Source organism: Pinus tabuliformis, chromosome 8 (genome assembly GCF_031772625.1).
Source record: "Pinus tabuliformis cultivar Carrire ecotype Pingquan chromosome 8, CPIR1, whole genome shotgun sequence".
Taxonomy (NCBI): domain Eukaryota; kingdom Viridiplantae; phylum Streptophyta; class Pinopsida; order Pinales; family Pinaceae; genus Pinus; species Pinus tabuliformis.
In genome coordinates, this window is record NC_142294.1 from 803,628,542 (window position 1) to 803,640,684 (window position 12,143).

Below are 12,143 nucleotides of genomic sequence, written 5' to 3' on the forward strand. Positions count from 1 at the left end.
TTATTTACTCCTGCATGCTATTTTGGGGGTTATCTCTCGCCAAGCTCTTTGTGATCTTGCCTCCCTTCCTTGCTGGCTTTCGGACCTTTTGCTTACTCTCTCTTTTATTCTTGCCTTGCATTTCTTGGTTTTTCGTTTTTGCTATTATCCTATCGTTTCTTGGCCCTCCACCTTTTTCTTCTGAGTGTTTCCTCTCTCCTCACCTTAGCCATCTCTCCCTGGTATCCCCTGTCGTCGCTCCTTTCTCCATTATGGTTTAGCATTGGTTGGCTCGCCCCTCACATCGAGGCTAAAGAGGTAAGCATGGTGCTCCCCCTCCTCCCAATTTTAGCCTCCCTTCCCTAAGAGAAACATGCACTCATCTATTCTAGAGCCACTATGAAGCAGTACAAAAACCTTATAACTAAATCCATTCAAACGGAAATCTCAGACATAGAAGGCCAAGTCAAGCATGCTTGCAGATTTGTTCCAAATGCTCACGTGGAGCGAGAGACCAGATTGTATCCCTGACGTCGTAAACTCCACAAGGGCTAGAGCATTTGCTTACATGCAAATGATTAACTTGTATTGGCATGTTAAAACTCTCATGGGAGAGTTCTCATGGACAGAGTAAACACTCAACAGGAACTCATCATCTACATGGTTGAACTTTTGGAAAAAATGGATGGTATGAATGGGAAAGTCAATATGTTGATCAAGCGAATCACTGGCACCGACCCCTCATCGTCAGACACTAATGGAAATCCTTAGCCACCTGATCAGGCACATAATCCAGTTGAATGATAGTATTCAAGGCTCAAGCTCCAACGAATATTTTGTTTTTCAATATGACTATGTTTATCAATTTTGCAATGATATCTATGTAGTTTTTTCGATTTTTTATGTTATCAAATCAACAAATTAAGAACAATATAGACAATTTAAAATTTTGAGTTTATGCTATTGGTCTAATTTCTCTAATAACAAATTAATAAAAACTATCCATATTATAATTATATATTTTCTAAAATTTATTCTCTAATTTAATAAATATAAAAAGTAACTAACATTTCCTCACTTAAAATATAAAACACGTCACTTCACTAGCAAAATATATTTGGCTTACTTAAACCTTTCTATTACACCATAATTCATGGACTTTGTCTAATATATGTGAAATTGATCATAATAATGTGTATGAGTTAAGTTTAATTTTCTTTTTAAGTATTTGTAAGTAAATTAACATATTTGTGTTATTTAAACCTTTCATAAGTAAAGTAATATATTTGTTTTAGACGTAGTCTTTAACGCGACTTTTTGAAAGCCTTTCCGGCGATTTTTTCCGGTGAAAATCCGGTAGTGATTTATTGGAATCCAAGTTTGATAGCTAATTTCTGCACAATGAAACCGTCCCAGGGGTTTTTCAGGGTGCTGAATCCGAATATGCAGTTAAAAAACCATTTTAACTGCAACAAATCATGATTTCATCTCAATTTCTTCCGCCGGATTCCGTCACCGGAATCTCAAAAAGTCGCATTATAGACAACTCCTTTGTTTTATTATCTTGCGGCTGGGCAAGATAACATATTAGGTAATTGTGTTGATCTTAATTACTTCAGTCTTCTCATTTATTAAAGTTTAATTATATTAAAAAAATAGTATTTGTTTATGTTACTATGGGTTGAGAATTTGAATATCTTATTGCAAAATACATCGTAAATTGTGAGTTTGCAATCATTACTTTTTATTAATGCAATGTATTTCATTCTTGTCATATCAATACATTTTATACTTTAATATTTATATTTTTTTTTTAAATGAATATTTTAATTCAAATTTTAATAAATAAATAAAATTTATTTATATATATATATATACACACGGATGGACTATCGAATTCTTCCTTGCTTTCTATGAACTCATTGGACTTGATCTGCTTAAGGTGGTGGAAGAATGCAGAACTTCTGGCCGTATGTATGAGGCCATTAACTCCACTTTCATTGCCTTGATCCCTAAATCTGACTCCCCCGTATTCTTCAATGATTTTCGCCCTATCTCTCTCTATAACTGCTTGTACAAAATCATAGCCAAGATTATTGCAAATCAGCTCCGACCCATTCTGTCTCGCCACATCTCTTCTGAACAATTTGCTTTCCTTCAAAATAGACAAATTGATGAAGCTATTAGAACCGCTCAAGAAGCCCTCCATTCTATCATGCACAAAAAGATTGAAGGAGTTATTCTCAAAATTGATCTTCCCAAATCTTTTAATAGGGTCAACTAGCTTTATATCAAAATGATTCTCACCCATATGGGCTTCCCCCTCCCTTCATCAACTAGATCATGTGCTACACCAACTCGACATCCTTTAGTGCCCTCATTAATGGCTTTGCTTCACATTTTTTCCATGCTGAGAGAGGCCTTCAGCAAGGATGCCCTCTTTCCTCTCTACTCTTCCTGATTGTAATGGAGGGCCTTAGCAGACTCATTGCAACTGCCAAGAGGGATGGACGATTACATGGGCTGAAAATGAATGACCTCTGCTACCTCACCCATCAAATTTTTGTTGATGATGTCCTCATTTTCCTAGATGGCATCCAACAGGACTCATCTACTTTCCATGACATCCTCAATCTCTTTGCTATGGCCACCGGCATGGAAGAAAATCACTCCAAATCCACCATCACCCTCTCTTATACTTCCCCCCATGAAGCCAGAATTACTCATCAATTTTTTCCATTCCTACAACATCACCTGGAGGATGGCCTCAAATACCTGTGGTTCTGGCTCAAGCCACATTTTTATCGCATTACGGATTGGATTTGGCTTGTAATTAAAATTGAGAAGAGGTTGAAAAACTAGAACCATCGGTTCCTCTCAAGAGCAGGTCGCCTTGTCCTCATAAAATTTGTCTTGGAAACCACCCATGTATACTGGATGACGTTAGCTTGGATCCCTAAAGGAATTCTTGCCCACATACAGAAGATTTGCTGTAGATTCCTTTGGAATGGATATAAAGAGGGCAAGCCATATGCATGGGTAAGATGGAAGCAGATCGCTCTACCTAAGAAATGGGGTGGTTGGGGACTAAAAGACCTCTCTGTTTTTGCTTATGCATTAGCAACCCAGATGGGATGATCCTTGCTCACTTCACAGAATCTCTAGACCGAAGTCACATATCACAAATATATCTGGCTACATCATCTCATGGACTGGATACGCATTCCAACATGGCCTCGCACAGGGATTTCTATTGTTTGGAAAGCTATACTACATACTATGCCCAACATCAGAGTGAGTCTTGCTTGGAAAATCAATGAAAGCAATATGGCTTGAATAAGCATGGATATGTGGACCGATGGGGGCAACATGCATCAACTACCTCCAAAGCTCATACACTTCCTAAACTAGAGGCACATTAAGGTGATTGCCCAAATAGTAGACATGGAGAACAACTCCATTTTCGAACAAGCATGGTTATCTTCTCGACACCTGGGCATTCTCGATCACTGGCATCAGAGCTGGGAAGGATATATTAATGCCCTTAATGAAACTCATGTACTCATTAAGGAGGGCTCTGATGAGCTCATATGGACCCCGACAGAACATGGGAAATACTCACCCAAAGAAGGATACCCAAACCTCCTCTCGAATCGCAAACCACCTGTTCTTCTAGACTGGTGGCGAAAGACCTGGAAGCTCAAAGTGCCTTCACAAGCTAGACTTTTTATGTGGAATGTGCTCAACAACAAGGCACCTACCGGAGAAAATCTTATGCGCAGATCTCACTATGGGCCGCATTAGTGCGTCCTCTAACCTCAGGCAAAGGAGTCTAATGAACACCTATTTCTGTTATGCCCAATGAATGTACAACTGTGGCAACAAGTTTTACATATCCTCTCCAAGCAGGGCAAATGGCACGGCCTCTAGATCCCTGAAGCATGGAACAACTGGATTGATGAGCAACAGGACAACAAGACTCTGTGCTTACCTCTTCTCATATGTTGGACGATCTAGCTGACAAGAAATGGTATCATATTTAAAGGGACACCGGCACGATGGCCACTCATAACAGCTAAGATCATTGCCGCCTACCATGAAATCCCCAAGGAGCCCCAACCTACTAAAATTCGATCTCATACCTCTGAGACTATAGATCGATCCATCCCGTGGGCATACTTCAATGGAGCAGCCCAATCTCAAGGATGTGGGGGGCGGTATTCTACTATACCTAACTGAACATCACCACTTCAAAATACAGTTGGGATTGGGGGAGGGAACAAACAACTTTGTAGAATTGATTACTCTCAGGCATCTACTGCATTTTGCACTGGCACACTCATGCATTAATCTATAGATTTTTGGAGACTCCAAAATCATCATAAATTGGTTCAACAATATAAATAACTATCATGCTCATACACTTAGAAACATTCTGGATGAGATTATGGTTTTCAAGGCACAATTTAACTCTATCACCTGTCAACACATTTATAGGGAAAATAACGAGGATGTTGACAAATTATCCAAGGAGGCCTCGGCACACCCCAGAGGCTTGTGGATGATACAGGAACAACTCGGAGCAGAACAATATCAGTAACACCATCGGCCATACATAGACAGAACATATCCTTGGGCGGACAGGGCCTAATTTTGGATGGTTTTTTCTATCGTTGATACTCAATCTCATTATATGTATGTATTTATGTTTTTAAAATTATCTACATGCTAGTGACGATGAACACCTTGTGAGGTGAATATGTACAACTCTTTCGTGGTATGACTTCGGCCAAAACTTAATATTTTTTGACAGATACTTGAACTCGCCTTGGCCAGCAGTTATGCATATGCCACTAGCATCTACTATATGTAATTTTTCAAATTAATGGAAGATTACAATTTTTCCTTGGGGAAAAAAATTTTATATATATATATATATATATATATATCAATTTTTTTTTGTTAAAATCTAAATTCAAATTTTAATAAAATAAAACATATGCATTTTTATAAACTAAATAATAAATCAATGCTATTATTATGTTTTTCAAATATAAATTAAAATTTTAAAAATAAAATCTATGTATTTTTATAAGCTAATAATTATTTTAAAATAATTTTTTATTGAATATTTTAAAATAATTTTAAGAAATAAAATATATAATTCTCGACTTGGATAGACAATCTTGATTTGGAGGACTAATGTAGTTCAAATGTAAAGGCAAACATAACATATTATAGTTTTTTAAAACTATGTTTGCATAAGCATTGAAATTAGGGTTGTGCTCTTTAATTGCACATATGAGGACTTTATCAGTCAGTGAAATTCAAATTGATGGAATTCTAAACTTTAACACTAATTTGAATCCAATATTTTTATTGTAATTGAATTATATTTAAACTAAGTGGCAGGAGTAGCTATTATGTAACGCTTGCTTAAATTATAAAACATGTCACTTCGTTAGCAAAATATATTTGGCTTATTTAAACCTTTCTATTACACCATAATTCACGGGCTCTATTTAATATTTGTGAAATTGATCATAATAATGTGTATGGGTTAAGTTTTATTTCCTTTTAATTATTCATGAGTAAATTAACATATTTGTTTTATTTAAATATTTTATTAAATTGTAAGATTTACATTTAATTTGATTTGAACTTTTGGCTAAACAAATGTGATTGAAGAATGAGTAATTTTTAAGTGCGACTTTTTGGAGTTTCCAGCGGATTTTTAGTCGGAATCTGATAATAATAAAAATTGTGGCCAAATCTTAATTTGTGTTGTTTAAACTAGATTCTTGACTACATATACGGATTTAACACCCTCAAAAACCCCTAGGGCACTTAGATTGTGAAGAGTTCACCTATAAACTTTGTAATTTCAACGGATCCGTGCCGGATTCTAGACAAATTAGATTGGAAAATAAACCAGAAAACTTTCCAAAAAGTTGCACTTAAAGACTACTCGATTGAGAAATAGCCCAAAAATTTATTACTCGTTTTCTTTTATTTTAACTCACTTTATTAAATTCTCATAAAAATGTTTGTAGGTTTTAACCCCGTACAAAAATTACCTACATATGAATTCTAAGAACAAAAAATAAACAATGCGAGAGCATAACACATAAAACACATATACACAGAGATTTTCCCCTGGATCCCAAAATTGGGACTACCAACTTGATTTCTTATTATGTTCCTTTCAATGTTACAATACATATTTATACATGCCGAAGCATCCAATACCATGGACCGAAAACCATCGCATCCAAAACCATGGACTGAAAACCATTGCATCCAAAACCATGCACAAAATCATAGGTAGGTCTGCCCAACCTAATATAGGGTCCAAAAAAATTTCCCCGGAGAGCTGCTCGCCCCCTTCAAACCCAATGTGACCCCCCGCTGCGCAGTGGACGCAACAAAGGAGGGGCTTCGCCCCCCCTCTAAACTCCCCATAAACTACGTAGGCTAGTCGTGGAAAGAATATAACACAACCCAACATTCTCCCACTTGTTGTTTTCTTTCCACAATGGGCCACAACAAAGCTTAGTCATATATCCAGCCCGGAAATGCCCATTGTTTCTCTACATCAAGAGAACTTCTCAGAGCTCACAGATTTTGTCAATGCATCTGTAGTATTATTCAAAGTGTCCACCTTTACCAGCAACACCCTTTTGTCTTCTATCATATCCCTCACAAAGTGATACTAAACATTACTGTGCTTTGTCTTTAAATGATAAGCAGGGTTCTTTGCCAAGAAAATTGCACTTTGGCTGTCACAGACTATCCTTATAGTTCCCTGTACTAACCCCATACTTGAACACAATCTCTGCAACCAAACTGCTTCCTTGGTTTCATGAGTGGTTGCCATGTATTCTGCCTCTATAGTTGATAATGCAACTACAGGTTGTTTCTTACTCATCCAGCTGGTTGCACCTCCAAATAGGTTAAACACATACCCACTTGTAGATCTTCTCGGATCCATATCTCCAGCCCAGTCTGCATCAACAAAGCCACGGATATCTAGAACTCTGTCCAATCCTGGTCTTCCTTGGTAGCACAAACCATAATCACTAGTGCCATGCAAATACCTGAAAACCCGCTTTACTGCTATCCAATGCTCCTTTCCTCATTTTGACATAAACCTGCTCAATACTCCCACTGCATGTGCAATGTTTGGTCTATAACAGACCATCGCATACATCAGGCTACCGACTGCACTTGCATATGGAACACGAGACATGTCCTCTTCCTCTTCTTGTATCATGGGACACTGTTCAACAAATAACTTTACACCAACGAGAATAGGAACCTTCACCGGTTTACTATCCTGCATATTAAACCTCTGCAGTATTGTCTCGACATACTTCCTCTGGTTTAACCAGAGCTTCCTCTTTGCCTGATCTCTTTTAATTTCGATGCCCAAAGTATAGTTTGCAACACCAAGATCTTTCATGTCGAATTTGGAGGAAAATTGGGTCTTCAAATCCTGGATAATTTCTTTGTCATTTCCAACCAACAACATATCATCCACATACAAGACCAAATAAATAACACGGTCACCAATTAATTTAAAATACACACAGTGATCTGCTTTGCTTCTGGTAAAGCCAAGTCCCTGTATAAATGTATCAAATTTTTGATACCACATCCTTGGTGATTGTTTTAACCCATACAGAGACTTCTTTAACTTGCATACCAGTTATTTCTTACCCTTCACCGCAAAGCCTTCAGGTTGCTTCATGTAGATCTCCTCTTCCAGATCCCCAGGAAGAAATGTTGTCTTCATATCCATCTGTTCTACCTCAAAATCAAAAGTAGCAGCAACAGATAAAAGAAATATAATAGAAGCTACCTTGGCAACAAGAGAAAAAATAACACCAAAATCAATTCCCGACAATTGGGAATAACCTTTTGCTACCAACCGAGCTTTGTATTTCTCTATTTTTCCTTATGCATTTGTCTTCTTCTTGAACACCCATTTTCTACCAATGGGTTTCTTCCCAACCAGCAACTCCACTAGATCCCAAGCCTCATTTTTGTGCAAAGATGCCATTTCATCAACCATGGCCTCTTTCCAGAGTTTGCCATCCTCTGAATCCACTGCTTCCTTCATAGTTCTGGGATCATCATCAGTAATAGATAAAGCAAAATTTGAACAAAAAGCAGATGGACTATACCTTTCTGGTTGCCTTCTTTCTTGAACTAATCTTCTCACACTCGGAGTTTGTGGCTCTTCATCTTTTGATTCCTCTTCTACTGTAGAGACTAATTTTTCCTCCTTAAGCTCAAACTCTATCTTCTCAGGTTCCTTTGATGGGACATCATGTTTAATGATGCAGGAGCATACAACTCAACAATTTCATTATGTTCTAGTTAACTTAGGGGGTCTTGTGTTTTCAAGGAAGTTGGATTCCTATGTATGTAATTATTAATGTTTTGAGTGATTAGAATAGGAATTAATTAGATGTTGTGAGGATATTTGTAAATGCTCTCAAATGTAGGAGAACATGAGTGATGAGGAGAGAGTTGGAAATCAATTGTAACTCTTAGACTAGAAAGTGGTGTCATGATTCGTGGAACTAGAGAGGATTCTTAGGGATTACTGGAGTTAAAAGTGGACTTAGAGGATATTCAGGATTTAGTTCAGTAGATTAAGGATCTAAACTAGAATTGGTTAAACAAAACCTTTTGTATAAATGTAAGCCAAAAAGGCATAGAGTAAGGGAGGTAGAGAGTTAGTTAGAGTGAGATTAGATAGGTTTGACTATAAGCCTATGGGCAGGAAAGAAAGGCCATTGATATAAAAGATCAGGCTGAGGAAGAAATTCCTTTGTAATGTTCGTTTATTAATACATATAACTCGATTTTGAGTTTGTATGATGTGTATTGTGTAATTGAGCTTAGATTGTGTGTGACTAGAGTAATTGTGCATAACTTAGGTTGCAGGTGTGCAGAATCAAAGAAGGAGTAACGGAGAGGAGTGTTACGGCTTTACACAGAGGCAATCTAGGAGGAAGCCTTTAATGTTACAGCGAAGGTGAAGGAAGCGTAAAGGCGTGAGCAGAGATCGAGATCAGAACCAATGAAGATCGTCAGGCGGGAGCAAATACATAGGCAGAAAGCTGAATGGGCTGTTACACAGTGAGAAAGAGAAGAACGTAACAGTGCTCAGGAAACGTTGGATCTGTAAGATCAACGGACGAGGTTGTGCGCGATGGAAGGCTAAGATTAAGTCACGAGATAAAGACAAGAAGATGAATGGCAGAGATTAAGCGATAAACCTTTATTAAGCCGAGTCTCTTAAAGTTTTGATTCAAGCACGTGAATGGTATTCGACAAGGGGTAAGTAGTTTCTCGCACGCCCTAAAGGTGGTAAGCAGTGTTTCAAAATTTCATTCAATTCCATTTAGTGGCTGACACGTAGCACACGGAGGAAAGAGAAAACCAATTTTCTCGCGTGCCTCCATTCTGATATCGGTCGTGCTTAATTCTACGCAAGATTGGATCAAGCGAGATTGCTCAACGATGGGAGATCAACCAAGCTTGTTGGCGATCGGGTAACGTGATAGTCGTTGGATTGTGTGAAGCAGATCAACGGTGGAGATTGTCTGGGCTTGTTAATGAGCGAACGACGTGATAACCATCAGATCAAGGAATGAGATCGACGACAGAGATTAAACGTGATAAAGAGAGCATTGATGGTTGTGCAAAGGTTTGTGAAAAGGCGAAAAGGTAAGGTTTAAGTGTGGTTATGAAATATTTCTATTATATGGAAATTATAATAGAATTGAGCGGGGTTAATGTTTTATGGGTTAAGTTGAGTTTTAACCAGAGTAAAAGGGTATGGTTAATATGCGCAGGTAAGGTTCCACTTAAAGGGTTATAAAAGGTTTAGACTTTGGATAGTCAAATGAAATGTTTCCGCATAGAGATTAATTAAGTAGCCTTAAACCTTGATCTAAGAGGAATTTTCCCTAAGTAAGGAATCTTTGAGAATTCCTGGGACACACATAGTGTGACATGCAATTGTATTTGCATGTTGTGGGTATATGCGTCTTAGGCTGCATCATTGGGGTATATGCAGCTTAGGCTGGCATCATTTAATAACATTTTTCACCTCTCTGAACACCACATCTCGGCTGTACACAACCTTCCTTGTTATTGGGTTCCAAAGCTTATAACCCTTTAAACCATCCTTATGCCCAATAAAGATGCACTTTTCAAATTTACTATCCAACTTGGTTCTTTTCTCCTTTGGACCATGTACATATGCATCACATCCAAATACCCTCAGATGTGAAAGAGAGGGTTTCTTACCAGCCCATACCTCTTGTGGAGTCTTATCCTCCAACGCTGATGAAGGTGATCTATTGACTGGGTAACATGTTGTCTCCACCGCCTCTGCCTAGAATTCCTATCCTAACCCGACATCACTGAACATGCTTCTTGCCCTTTCCATCAATGTCTTGTTCATTCTTTCTGCAACTCCATTTTGCTCAGGTGTGTATGGAATAGTGTTTTCTCGTGCTATACCACACTTCTTACAGAATCCTTCAAATTCCTTGTTGCAAAACTCTCCACCATTATCTGTCCTCAATACCTTTATCTTCTTCTTTGTCTGGTTTTCCACCAGAGCCTTAAATTCTTTAAACCTATCAAAGATTTCAGATTTATTCTTAAGGAAATATATCCATGTATTCCTTGAGAAGTTATTTATAAATGATACATAGTACACAGACTTATCCAGTGATGGAACCTTCACAGGTCCAAACACATCATTGTGCACAAGTTCTAATATATGTTTCGCCCTCTTACCATTAGAGGGGAAACTCACCCGATTCTGCTTCCCATTTACACAATTTTCATAGAAATCAAAATCCAGAGAGCTATTACTCATACCTTTACCATGAAGTATTTGAAGTCTGTTCTCTCCAACATGTCCAAGCCTTTGATGCCACAACATGGTCTTCTCTCCAAAGACCACTAGATTTTTTGTTCCACTTTCAGGAACCAAAGAACTGTTGCACTCATCAACAACAGTGCTACCTTACAGCTTGTACAGAGTTCCAATCGGAACTCCTCGCATCAATACCAGTGCTACCTGAACCATCTTGCATGTATCCTTCTCGAACACTGTTTTTACACCTGCATCATCCAGCTTGCTTACAGAAATTAGATTTCTGGCCAATGTAGGAATATACAGAACACCCGGAAGTGTTCTAACCCTTCCACCTTGCAACTTCAACTTTACTTTTCCGCGACCAATGATTCTAGCCTTCTTATCATCCCCTAAGAAGACATCACCACCATCGTATTTCTCATACTTGTAGAACCACTCTCTATGGGAGTGAAGTGAAAGGATGCACCTGAGTCAATCAACCATGCCTCATGATCTACATGTGTACTTGAAGAAGCCAAGTACACATCCCCACCTTCATCCGAGGTGGTTTTCGCCTCTGCGTGAGGAGCATCATCAGATCCCTTTCCTTTGTTAGGAGCTTTAGATTTATATTCCCTTTTGTAGTGCCCTTCCTTTTTGCATTTCCAGCAAACCACCTTTACAGGTTTTCTTGGAGATTTATATCTCCCTCTAGATTTAGATCTCCCACTCGATGACTTATTTTTGTTTTTGTTCTAGAACCGTCCTCGTACAGACAAGGCATCACCATTCTGGCTCTCCATATTTTTCCGTCTCATCTCCTCTGTCAGCAAGGATGAGACTATTTCATCAAACTGCAAGGCAGTTGCATTGCTACCTATTGCAATAACCAGACTATCCCACGAATCTGGTAGAGAACACAACAAACTGATGCACTTATCTTCATATAAAATTTAATATCAAAAAATAATAACTGACTTACCACAGTATTAAATGTGTTCAGATGCTCTGTCACTGAGTCTCCATGTTTCATCCTCAGGTTATACAGCTTTTTCCATAGGAACAATTTATTCACCAGAGACTTAGATTGGTACAAAGTCCCTAACTTGTCCCACAAAGCCTTAGCCGTAGCTTCTCCTGATACATTAAGCAATATTGAATTTGAGACACATAATCATATTGTGCTCTTTTCCTTCCGACCCAACTTCTTCCATTCTTCATCGGACACTCCCGTTGCTTTAGCACCCAGATCTACCACGATCCACTGATCTTTATC